This window comes from Anthonomus grandis, chromosome 10, assembly GCF_022605725.1.
Source record: "Anthonomus grandis grandis chromosome 10, icAntGran1.3, whole genome shotgun sequence".
NCBI classification, from domain to species: domain Eukaryota; kingdom Metazoa; phylum Arthropoda; class Insecta; order Coleoptera; family Curculionidae; genus Anthonomus; species Anthonomus grandis.
Window position 1 is genome coordinate 28,243,171 of NC_065555.1, and position 13,130 is coordinate 28,256,300.

At 34.6% G+C, this 13,130-nt stretch overlaps 1 protein-coding gene across 2 annotated transcripts in view; it reads left to right on the forward strand.

Moving 5' to 3' along the window:
* Positions 1-13,130, forward strand: part of LOC126741152 (PDZ domain-containing protein GIPC1) — a 91,557-nt gene that overhangs the window by 15,609 nt on the left and 62,818 nt on the right. Inside the window, exon 1 of one of the 2 annotated variants that reach the window (XM_050447495.1) lies at positions 2,015-2,170. The exons of the other annotated variant lie outside the window; for it this stretch is intronic. The gene's annotated coding sequence lies outside the window, so the exon portion shown is untranslated. Of the gene's footprint in view, positions 1-2,014; positions 2,171-13,130 lie in introns of those variants that run through there. 2 annotated transcript variants of the gene reach the window in all.

Sequence of the window (13,130 nt, forward strand, 5' to 3'; positions counted from 1 at the left end):
TTTCCTTATAGCCTTAGGAGTTACATAGCCCTTTATATTTTTTAACATCTAACAATTCAATAATTTTTTACCAAAAAACTTTTGTTTGTAGAGGTTTGCAACCATCACAAATGCGTTTAGATATTTATTATAGAAAAAAGATTAATTCAAATCCTTTGGGAGCCTTTTTCATTTTTTTGACTTTTTAAGTAATTTTCACAAATAAACTTTAACATTCCAACAAAATATTAACATTCCTTGGGAATTTCAGGAGATACGGGCATTATATCGATTAAATAAGAGCGGGCGCGGACTATAAATAGGTTGCTGGCAAACGACATATGCTCCGTTCTATATTTTTGGTTGCTAGATATCGATCGGGCGCTAGCTTCACAGATATGAAAAAATAAACGAAACTTTTAAAGAGTACAGTTTGTACCTGTTACAAAATACAACACATAAAAAAATATGTAGTCGTTTAAGAAAATAATATATTGAATGAAAAATTGGTAAGTCGATTTGACATCATTGGTGAACTCAAACAACCTCGCCTATAGTTTGCAGCTAGGCTTATTCTAGGCATTTAATTTTCTAAGGACAGAAGAAAATATTGTGTGCACGAAGCAACCTTGGAAGAAAAGGAGATTCGTGAAAGCAACGTATATCACGTAAAACCAAGGAATTGTAGTCAGTTTTGATATTCCCAACATTACAACACAGGACACTAGGTCCTATTTGAGGTTACTTAGGACACTAATGTATCCAAATTTTATTGAGGGAAATAAGACTTTAAATAATTTTGGGTACAACTTTGAAGTGGACTGTATTTAATTCAGGAGAAGCCGGTTCTTAATATTTATTCTGAGTGATTAGTATGCCCCCTTACCGCATTTAATGAATGTAAAGAGATAAACGGTAAAATATTCAATGAAAAGAAAAGGAAGAAACTCTGACTTACCACTATTGCAGGAGAGGTGTCAGGGGAAAAGCACTATAATATCTCGGCACCGGTACTGTTCGATCTATATACTGCACTGCCCAAATCCTTTCTCAGCCAATCCATATTCTTACCTTCTTGACCCTCTTACGTGTAGGTACGCAGAATAGGTTCATGCGCGTGTATGAACATTACACTTGCAGGGATAATAGGTTGTGTGAAAGGGGATAATTAAATAGGAGTAATCAGGGAATCAAAAAAATCAGAGGTATGGTGTAATATAGCATCAGAGCCATAAAAAAATAAAAAGAAAATAATAATATTTTGCAATACTTAATAGGCTGGTTCATGATTATTCAGAAATCCATTAAATTGGTAACAAAAAACATGAAACATTCTAATAATATAATAACAGCGGGGACCCACCAACACTGGAATATCTAATGCACTTCACACATTACCGAACGTCATACACCTCTAGTATATAATCCTGTAAAATAGTTGTCGTTTGTTTACACCCAATAAGCGGTTGGAGATAAAAAATAACCGAAACGTCAAGTTACATTTAAAATAAAAATAATGGAATTTCGAAAATTAGACTTTACAGTTTTTTTTTATATAAGTTATTATAAAATGCATGACAAGACAATAGATGGTGATAAAATTCACATCCCTTTAAGGGGAAAAACCATTTTTTTAAGATATTTGTTGACTTACTATTGAATAGGCTTGTAGTAATAGTTAATTATAGTAGTACTTTAAAAGCACTAAATGTGTAATTAAGTTGAAATATATTTAAATGAACACTTCCTGCTTTCTATAAATGACCATCAATTTAAGGACATTCTATCAATTCAGAGAAAGATACGTCTGTAGAGACGTATCGGAACATTTTATCATTACCAAGAGTAATATTACCGTTTTATTTTTCACTAATATAAAATCTATTACCTATTTTCTACGCTTATCTTCATTAGATACAATAAGAATTATTAAAAATATAAAGATTACAAAAGCTCTTATCTCGGTAAATATACGAATAAAAAATTATAAACCTGCTGTCGTCATGGATTATTGGTATATCATTTAGAGATAAGAAATTTGCCGTTCTTGTAATCATAATAGAATAGTAACAAGTGAATTGAGTGCTTAGCTAGGACATTTACTTAAACTGAATTAGTTATCGTTACTGTCGTCGTAATTAGTGTTAAAATTTAATAATCACTGTTTAAATCAAGCTTAGAAGGTTCTAAGGTAAATATAGTGATAAGTATAGGTTATCTGTGCAAAATTGCATACCCAAGAATTAGCATTGCCGGGGAACTACGAGCAGTTTGTTTGCTTGCAACATCTCCTATGCAATGATGCCAAATGGTTATGTAGAAATGGTAAAAAAAAACACTTTATAATATCATAAAAATGTGTCACTTATTTTGACAGTCGCAAAACAACGCATTTTTTTTATTGAAATATGATAAGAACCTCTATAATGAAGTCAATATTAAAAGATTTTTTCCATTTCAGTCCATTCCTTGAAATTATTTGTCGCTCGAATGTCTCTTGCAGTAAATTAATTGTTTGGTGTATGGCACGTGGCACCGTCCTGCTGAAACCACATTTCTGCAACGCTTGCAACGGCTTCCAATTGAGGTACAAAAAAGTTGGTTATCATGTTTCTCGATCGCTCAACGTTTACTGTAACGTTCTGACCATCAGCATTTCTGAAGACATAAGGACCAATGATTCCACCGGCCCATAAAGCGCACCAAACGGTTAGTTTTTCTGGATGTAACGTTTTTTCGCCAATAGCTCGTGGATTCTCATCCCCCCAAATTCGGCAATTCTGCTTGTTTATAGAGCCCTTTAACCAAAAGTGTGCTTCATCACTGAACAAAATTTTCATATGAAATCATGGATCAACAGCAATCTTTCCTTCCGCCCATTCAGCTAACGTACGGCGCAAAAGATGATCCTGGGGTTTCAACTCCTAGACAAGTTGAATTTTATATGCTCGCAATCCGAGATCTTTGCGCAAAATTTTCCATAAAGTGGATGGACATAAGTTCAGTTGTTGAGAACGACGACGAATTGACACATTTGGATCGGTGATGATGATTGGTACGGCGTCTTACGGGATGCGTATTGTCGACTAGAGTAAAAGTATTGCGAAAACGATCAACAGTTTCTCGAATAGAACCATGTCTCAAAATAAATTTGAACAATTTGGAAACGTTGCTCCGGCGTGAGTCTGTTCATGATGAATTGCCAAACCAAACTAATCTAAAAATAACCCAGAACTGTCAGGTCGGCTGTCATAAAAAACAGTGTTGCCAAATGAAAGTTCTCCGCCTCTAAAAAAACACTCTACTTTTAATCTAGTAATGCATGTTAAAAGTCCAACCTGTGTAATACAGTTTTCGTTTACATTAATAGATTATGTATATTCTTATGTTTGTTCCAAGGTTTACTGTTCTGTCATGAATGCAGGCCTTGTCGAATCATTATGCTATTCTATGTGAATTTGACATGGCTTCTGTAGAACAACCAGCAAGATTTAAGTATGGTAGAATATTTAGTACAACAAACTGTGATAGGTTTTATCAGCGATGTAATAATGCTTTTTGGGAAGATGTTTTAATGTTTACAACTCTACAGATCCTTTAGGGAAATTTCACACCATCAAATTAAAATAAGAAATAAAAAACCATGATTTACAAAAGGATTAAAGTGGTCCTTTAAAAACTTTAGAATTCTTCACTACATCAGGAAATTCACTGATAACAACTACTTTTATACTTATTTTAATAGAAACCGTCTAACAAATGCATGTAACAAGCAAAAGGAGAGTTGGTCAATAATAAACGATATTCGTAACAAAAACAATTTTTCCTTAAGCATTAATGAAAGTGAATTATCTCCGAAGTTATTAAATGAATTCTATTGTTCTATAGCTGAAAATCTTACTAAAAATATAACCCAACCTTCTGATCCTCTTAGCCTTCTGTCAAATTTTACAAGAGTTAGAAATTCATTTTTCTTGATTCCCACAGACTTGACAGAACTAAAACAAGCCATATTGGACATTAAAAAATAAGCGCAGCTCAGGGGATGATGGCCTATCCATAAAAATGTTTACAGGTTTGTCTGACCACATTTTGAATATATTAGTTCAAGCAATTAATATTTCTTGGGTGTCTGGTATTTTTCCCACATGTTTAAAGTTGGCTAAGATTATTCCTTTGCACAAGGGTAGAGACATGGAGGATCCTTCCAACTATAGACCCATCTCTTTACTTGCCAATTTATCCAAAATTATGGAGAGGCTAGTTAAACTTAGGATGATTTCTTTTTCCTAATTCAAACAATATTCTAAGTCCTCTTCAATTTGAATTCCGAAAGCAGCTCTGTACAAACGACGCCATTTCTCAGTTTTTGGAGGGATTATATTCAGGCATTAATAGTGGTGGAGTGAATGCAGCGACCTTTCAAAAGCTCTTGACTGTGTGAATCATCACATTTGAATGCAAAAACTTCACCACTATGGCTTTAGAGGGGTGTTCCATTGTTGGTTTGAGTCGTATTTGACTGGCCATAGCCAGAAGGTTTTGATTGAATCTTCTACATCTATGATATCAGAAAATAATTGGGGTGTTCCTCAGGAGTCAGTTTTGGGCCCCATACTATTTTTACTTTTTATAAATGATATTACATCACTTGATATAATTGGGAAGTTCACTTTATTCGCAGACGATACCACAATTTTATGGCATTGCTCTGACCAACTAAGCCTTAAAGAAGCTATTCTCATAGATCTTCAAAAGCTTAAGTCCTGTCTGCTTATGTCTGTCATAACGACCGTCTTTTTACTCGTAGAATAATTTTTTCTGACGAGTCGACCTTCTGCCATGGTACAGTGAACAGACAGAACTGCCGTTACTGGTCTTCCTCCAATCCAAATTGGGTGATTGAAGCATTGATTGAATATCCTCAATCTGTGAATGTTTGGGCCGGCATATCAATGACAGAGTCATAGGTCCATTTTTCTTCGAAGGTACCTTAACAGGTCAACGTTATTTGGAATTCTTAAGGAACGAACTGATTCCCGCTTTATGTTTGATGTTTCCAAATGCAAATAATCCCAATATTCCAGAAGCTTCAATTTGGTTCCAGCAAGATGGCGCGCCGCCACACTTCAGCAGAGCCGTGTGCCAATATTTAAGTGAGGTATTTCCGGGTCGATGGATTGGGCGAAGGGGTCAATTGGAGTGGCCTGCTAGGTCCCCCGACTTGACTCCTTTGGACTTCTTTTTGTGGGGTTCTTTAAAGCATAGAGTGTATGTAAATAAACCCAACAATTTAGAAGAATTGAGAAATAATATAAGAAATGAGATTCAACGAATACCTCAAGAAATGATACGCAACGTTCTGAGAGAATTCGAATCAAGACTCGCTTACTGTCAAGAAGTTAATGGGGCTCAATTTGAACATTTATTTCGTCTAGATTAGAATAGTTTCTTTTTGTTCAACGTTTATACAATACTTTTGATTAAATACATTAATATTTTGAAGGTTTTTTTAGAAATTCAACCGTAAATTTCTCAGTACAGATGGTTTTAAAAAAGCTTCGATTAAAAGTGCAAACCGCATTTGTCTATGTCTAACCGTTTGGATTTTATAACATGTCAAAAGTGCAAATATGCCGATCTTCAACTGTCAATAACTCAAAAACAAATGAAGATAGGTATAGGACATTGTACATGAAATATGTCTAGAATTTTCTGTTCTTTAAGAATACAGAATAAAAAATAGGTATTTCCATTTCAAAAATTGAAGTTGATGGTCGTAACTTATTTTTGGACCACCCTGTATACATAAAATTATAGTAAGAAAACCCGCAGTTAGAAATAAAAATCGACGTGTCCGAGCGTTTTTTTTTTGAACATACCCCTAAATTTTAAATGAATTTATTCTGGACTTTTGGGTCTCACTGTATATTGTATATAGCAATGGACCCAAAATACTACCTTGTGGTACACCAGAAATAACGTCAAGTGCCTCCGATATTTTGCCATTTAGCAGAACTCTTTGTTTGAGGTTTGAAAGAAAAGATTACATAAGGGTTAAGGCCAACTGAGAAAATTCTAGATAATGTAATAGAGATATGAGTATCTCATGATTCTCCATGTCAAATGCTTTGGTAAAATCTAAGAGAATTAAAACAGTTGCCAGATCTGTATCCAAAGCCCAAAATATATCGTCTGTAACTTGAAATAACGTAGTGACACGGCTATAGCCCTTACGGAACCCAGACTGATATTCTGAGATGAGATTATTGCTATTTAAATAATTAAGAATTTGGCGCTCCATAATTTTTTCCAAAATTTTCGAAAGAACAGAAAGTATAGAAATAGAACGAAGATTGTTGAATTCTGTGGGATTTTTAATTTTAGGCAAGGGAATAATATTGGCCTCCTTCCATTTTTCCGGAAAATAGCTTTTCTCCAGACAACAATTTATAATATGGGTAAGAGGGTTAATAATCACGGGACAGCAAAGCATAACAATAGTATTATTTAAATTATCGGACCCAAATGCCTTGCTTTTTATAGTTTGAAGAATTTTTTCTACTAAATCCTGGTCTACTAAATTAAACTTAAAATCGTATATATTTGGAAAAATTCTGTGCTCCTTAAAAAAAAATAAAATCGGTATTAGGCTTATTGTTGTTACTCTTTATATTAGTAAAAAAACCATTAAGTTTTTTAACATCTTGTAATGATATAGAAAGCTGTACATTAGATCTTTTAGAAATATTGATTTTTTTCAAGTGACTCCAAATTTCTCTATTACTACAAATGTCAAGTTTATAGGTTAAATATGCTTTTTTGTCTGCACGAGTCGCAGACGTTGTAATATTGCTATACTGTATATTTTCTATACGTTCCTTCCCTAAAAATATTTAGAAAAAAAGTTAGGAGATTACTAGCTGGTACACCCTATTATAGTTTAACCCATTTGACCCTGAAACTATATTTTTTCGCATTTGTATATTTTTTTCTTAAAAACGGTCAATAGAAGGTCGCATGAGTCGAGAAAAAATTATTATTTTTTTTTCAATTTCCAGTTTTGGAAAAAACGGCGGTCCTTTTAAAAGGACGGTAGGATAACGGGCTACTATTAGAAAAATAAGTAAAGATATGTTTATATATCTTACAAAATGCTTAGCAAAATACCTAAAACTTAAACTTAAAAACTAATTTGTATATCCACAAAACAGTTTTTTGGGTGAAGACCAACTTCACATTTTTGGCACACAAAATTTGCTTTTTTGTGGCACACAGCACATTTCCCCTGACTCTCGTGATATGTAACTAAATGATCTAGTCTATCGTAACGCGAGAATTGGAATGGAGTTTTTGGCAATTTCGAAGGTCCTCTCTTAGTTGTTTTCCTGTACGTTTCGAGCAGCTGTGTCCCTAGGTCCCTTCTAAACTGAAGTTGGTCAAGAGTACCACCATTATTCCTATGGAGTTGCCATGAGTTTTGTGAGGCCATGTCTACACAGTGGGAAAATAACGGAAAATACCACTTTTTACCTCGTACTGAAACTCTATATTGGCTTATGTTTTGGTCACTACGGTCTACACCTCCCATATTTTCGTTGTATGCCTTGATCAATTGAGGCTGATCTATTTAAACATGCTTTTTTTCAGCCTGTGAAAATCGTTTGACCTTATTTACTGGCAAAACTGAACATGCATTGGTGGCTAAAGTAACAACGCTGTTGTCATTCCATTTGCATAATGCGATTTCATTATCGGCAACACCCCATTCAAATGTACCTCGTGTCTTTTTCTTCAGAACTGCCGCATTGCTAAATGGAGATTGTGGGATTCGGTTTTCACGTATAGTACTAGTTGCCTTGATGTTCCTCAATTTTAGCTGCTTTAGAAGTGACAAAGATGTGCACAAATTTTCAAAAAACATGTGAAAGGGCTGGTAAGGCATTTTCTATAAAACATCTGCATATTGGAGAACAACTGACGCTCCCAAACCCAGGTGTTTATATTTGTTCGGAATTGTTGTCGACGCACCTTGGTAGGGATCAAAATAAACAATGTATGCAAGGCGTAGGGTACCTAACCAAAATTTATACCCCCACCTTATAGGCTTGCCTCGAATAAATTGCTTACCGCTATGTCTCCCAAAATACGGTATCATGGCCTCATCAAGGCTGTGATTCTCTTCAACTGGGGCATAATCAAATAAAATTTTATTTAGGCTCTTGAAAAGAGGACGCAGTTTAGAGTACTTGTCTTTTTTATCAATGAAAGTATTATCACTGCAATGAAGATTACTCATTATGAATTGAAATCTATCTCTGGAAATAGCGGCTAATATAAGTTTATTCTGGGTATCGTTGTAATTTTGCCAATACATATGTCGCCTTGGAACAGTTGTGTATCCACTGACAAGTAACACCCCTATGAAGCAGTACATCCCGTCTGCAGTAACGTTACCGGGGCGGTTTTTTTGCTGTGCATAAATATTGGTAAAATTGACAATTTCTCCTACCAAGTTCTCATCAAAGAACAACTTGAAAATATTTCCAGGCAAACGATTGCTTTGTGCAGTTTGAACTGATTGCCATTGCATAAACGTAGAGTCTAAATCTTTATTGAGAGTATAGTCAAACGTCTTTATGTGTTTAGGTCGCCTTTCAACAAAAGTGAAGAGTGGTAGATCGTCATCACTGTCCCAGTCGTCTTCACCTTCTACGTCAAATTCAATTTGCGCCGGGGCCCTTAGTTGCACTCCGGGTAAATTATTTTGGTACTACATTGTCTTCAGCCCCAGAATTTTCATCGGTATCGCAGTTTTCGTTGGCATTTTCGGGTGGAAAAAGTGTAATGTCTGTAGGAATGTCCGACGTAGAGTCATTCTCCAATTCCTCTAAGATTTCTGCCATGGTTAGTGGCTTTTTCCAATACCTGTAAAAAACCACATTCCTACCGTCCTTTTAAAAGGACTCGTTTAATTGAACGCTCCTGGATTGATCAAGAAGTGTGAAACATAACCACAAGTATATAAAAAGGTCAGTATGTTATGTTATTTGTTAAAAACAATCAAAACAAGAACGAAAAAATAAACGAGTTTTAACATATCTCACCTTGAGTCACTCATTGCAAAATCACTAGAAACACAGCGTGTTTTATTCGTCACTATCGATCCAAAAATTAACAAAATCCTAACGATCGCGATTGACCTTGTTTAAGATGTTAACTAAATATAATGTGACACTGGCAACATCTTCAAACCGTCAGCTGAATCAGAAAAATACAGATTTCTTTTGGAAATCCTTTTAAAAGGACGGCAGGCGTAAATGGGTTAAATGAATTTTATTGTGATAGTTTTTAATGTTCTTACTATTCTTTATTTTAAGTTTTTAAACATTTTAGTACGTTCTATTTGCAATTGTCTGATAATAATGTTATGTGCACTGTTTATATACTTATATTTATATTTTTTATATTATATTTTATAAGTATAAGTACTAATATATGTATGAGTGTTAAGTCCACTTTTATAGTTTGTAAGTAGTGCTATTTCTGTAAAATTAAGCTTTTGAACTAGGATAATTTATATTAGCTTTGTCAAGAAAACCCATAATCTTATGATAATAAAGTTTTTTTTTGACTTGACTTGACACTAAGCAGGAGTCCATTATACAGTGACCGCCTAAAGTTCCGCATAAATTCGATAAAAATTAGAGACATGATTTTTTGAGAAAACGCTCGGACTAGTCAATTTTTATTTTAAGTTGCGAATTATTTCACATAAATGTTTGTATACTGGGTGGAACAAAAAAAAAGATATGACGAAATTCCAAGCAAGTTTCGTATAATACACCTTATCTCCAAACTCAACTGTTTCCGAAATATTTACATTTAAATAGCAAGAAAACAAATAAGTACGTCTATTTACAAATTAAGGTAAAATCGAGGATAAAAATAATGTTGTAAACACTGCCAATTGTTTCTATTTCCATGGTTGCACTTGTAAAGAATCTCCATTTTCGAATGTCACTGTCAGTTCGAAAATTAATAGTTTTTATCAGAATAACTTATGGCTTCCGGAATTTAACGGAAACCCAACGAATTGAAATTTTGATGAACCTAGGGTACGGGGATCGAGTGCGCACCCAAAAAGAAGTAAGTGAACTGTTTAATACCAAATACCCAAACCATCCTATTTCTCAGTCTGCAGTTAGTAGAATAGAGCACAAATTCATAACTTCAGGAGCCCAAGTGTGTATTCTCGACAGAAAAGGAGAGAGCAAGTTTCAAGAGAAAGTATAGCCGTGTTGCCAAATATTCCAACCAATTATAGAGGGGTATTGACCTTTTGTAATTTACCTTTAATGTTGTGGCACAGATTTACAGAATACAGAATATTCTGTAAATCTGTGGTTGTTGGGAGCTTGTTGTTTTTAGTAGTGGGGATAATTTTATGGGCTGCCAGTTTTTTTAATTTGTTTAGTGTTTTCGTTTAAAGCTGTTTACTTAGTTCGGTATTTTTTCTTTTTATTCAACTTAAATGTGGATAAAAGTGGGCAAAAAAGCAACCCAATTATGAAGAAACAAAAAAAATTATGGTGGAGTTTATATCTACACGCGAGGAAATGTTTACTGAGAAATTTACTCAAACCTATACTAAACAAAAGATGCAACAGCATTGAATGGAATTAACCAATATTCCCAATGCAATTCCAGATGGTCCATGTAAGGAGTGAAAGCAGTAGAGAAAGATAATAAATTAAGACAAAAATGTCATATCAAATAATCAACAATGCTAGGTACTATAGTTAATATAAAAACTGAATTTAATTTGATTTTGGTAGATTAAGCCCAGTGCATCCATGAGTAGATAATAATGTAGAACTATAAGGGTTAACTATCTTAAGACTTAACTGTAATATTCGGTTCATACAACATGTGTTTAGTTGTAAGTTATAATCATAAGCTCACAACCATATAAATGAAACATGTAGTGTGCCATCTATGCCCATTTTATACAAAAACCAGATCACAAAGATCAGAAAAACAAATCAGTCGTAAGCATAACTATATACATAAGTTATTGTTATTTATTATTGTTTATTACTGTGATTTTCTGATTGATAATAATGATAAAAAGGGGTCACTGTGTGGAAGATTATTTCTCGGAATTCTCCAATATTTATTAGCATCTTCTTGGTTTTGCTCAGCAATATCCCACACCAAGATTGCGTTTAAGTTCATCTTGGTAGCAAATTAAAAAAGCAGAAATACGATAAAAAAGAACTACTTTAAATAACCGCAATCAAAGACAAAATAAACAATATACATTTATAAACACCACCACCTCATAAAATAATAAAAACAAAACAAAATTTACCAAAATGACACATGACATACAGTGTGAAATTAGTGCGCTTGTGTTACATGCGATACCTAAATCGTTCCCCGCAAAAAAACCAGTAGAGGAAATGTTGATCTGCAGGGAGCAACCTTTATATCGATTTTCAGTAGAGCGATATTCAAGAATACGGATTTTGTATTTTTAATAGAGCCACGCCCCCTTTTTATTAGCCGTTCTACTCCCCGGTTTTCAAGAATTGGGGCCCAGGTCATGTTAGGGATTTGCCAAGATAAGGTCGTCCAAAGATTTCTGAAGAAACAAAATTAAACGTTCTGCTCTGCGTCGAAGAAAATCCAAACAATGCAACTTCACAAATTTCAGTTGATAATAATATAGCCGGAACGTCAGTAAGACGCATCTTAAAAGCAAATGAATACCACCTTTATAAAATTAGACTAATACACGAATTAAATGAGGACGATCCTGATCGAAAAAACCAATTTTGCGAGCCAATATTGAACGTTTGCAATAATAACCGTCAGTTTGTGTTACGAGTTTTGTTTTCGGATGAAGCAACTTTTTGTTTAAACGTTGTCGTAAATCGGTAAAATTGTCGGTACTGGTCAGTGTCAAATCCACACTGGGCAACTGAGGCTCATACACAGTACCGTAAATCTATTAATGTTGTGGCTGGTATCGTGGAAAATAAAGTAATAGGGCCATACTTAACAGGACAACGCTATTTGAATTTTCTTCAAGAATATCTTATTCCTGCTTTGGCTGCCCTATACCCAGACGAACAAAACCCTGCTGTCCCGACAGATAATTTATGGTTTCAGCAAGACGGCGCACCGCCACATTTCTTTCGAGATGTCTGTAATTACTTGGATGCAGTGTTCCCAGAAAGATGGATAGAACGAAAAGGGCCAATAGAGAGGCCAGCCAGGTCACCAGACCTAAATCCCTGCGACTATTTTCTATGGGGGTACCTGAAAAGTAAAGTTTATATTGAGAAGCCAAACAACGTAGAAGATTTGAAAAATAGAATTAGATATGAAATTAGACTTAGTATATTACCCGAAATAATTGATAGTGTTTTACATGAGTTTGTAAACCGTCTTGCTTTCTGCCAAGAAGTAAATGGCGATCACTTGATACATTAATAAGAGTTTTCACAGTTCGTAAATAGACGTACTTACTTACTTTCTTGTTGGTTAAATGTAGATATTTCTGAAACAGTTGAGTTTTGATATGAGGTGTGTTATACGAAACTTGCTTGGAATTTTGCCTATATTTCATAAATGCAAAAAAAAATATAGCATTCCATAAAAAAAATGACAAATGACGTCATATCTTTTTTTTGTTCCACTCTGTATACAAAAATTTATGTCAAATAATGCTCAACTTAAAATAAAAATCGACGGGTCCGAGCGTTTTCTCAAAGAATCAGGTCTTTAATTTTTATCGAATTTATGCAGAACTTTAGGCGGTCACTGTATAGAGCATTCAACCTTGAAGACGGGACAATGGAGCGCATTCTTTGCGATTGCCCTGCTCTCTCGTCAATACGTAGCTGCTTTCTAGGCGTATCCCACCCATCCCTTGACGAGATCAATGAGGGGACCAGGGTGATCCTGGTGACCTTGTCGCTTTCGTAAATTCGCTAGTCTGGATGACGATCTGAAGGAAAGGTGCTACTCTTTGAACAGATGTGCACAATGGGTGTACTAAGCCCTAAGTGCAGCGGTGCTTGCACCCTCTGCAGTTACAGATACCGAAGCTCTTGAAGTGTATAGACTATACCTTTTTCTTT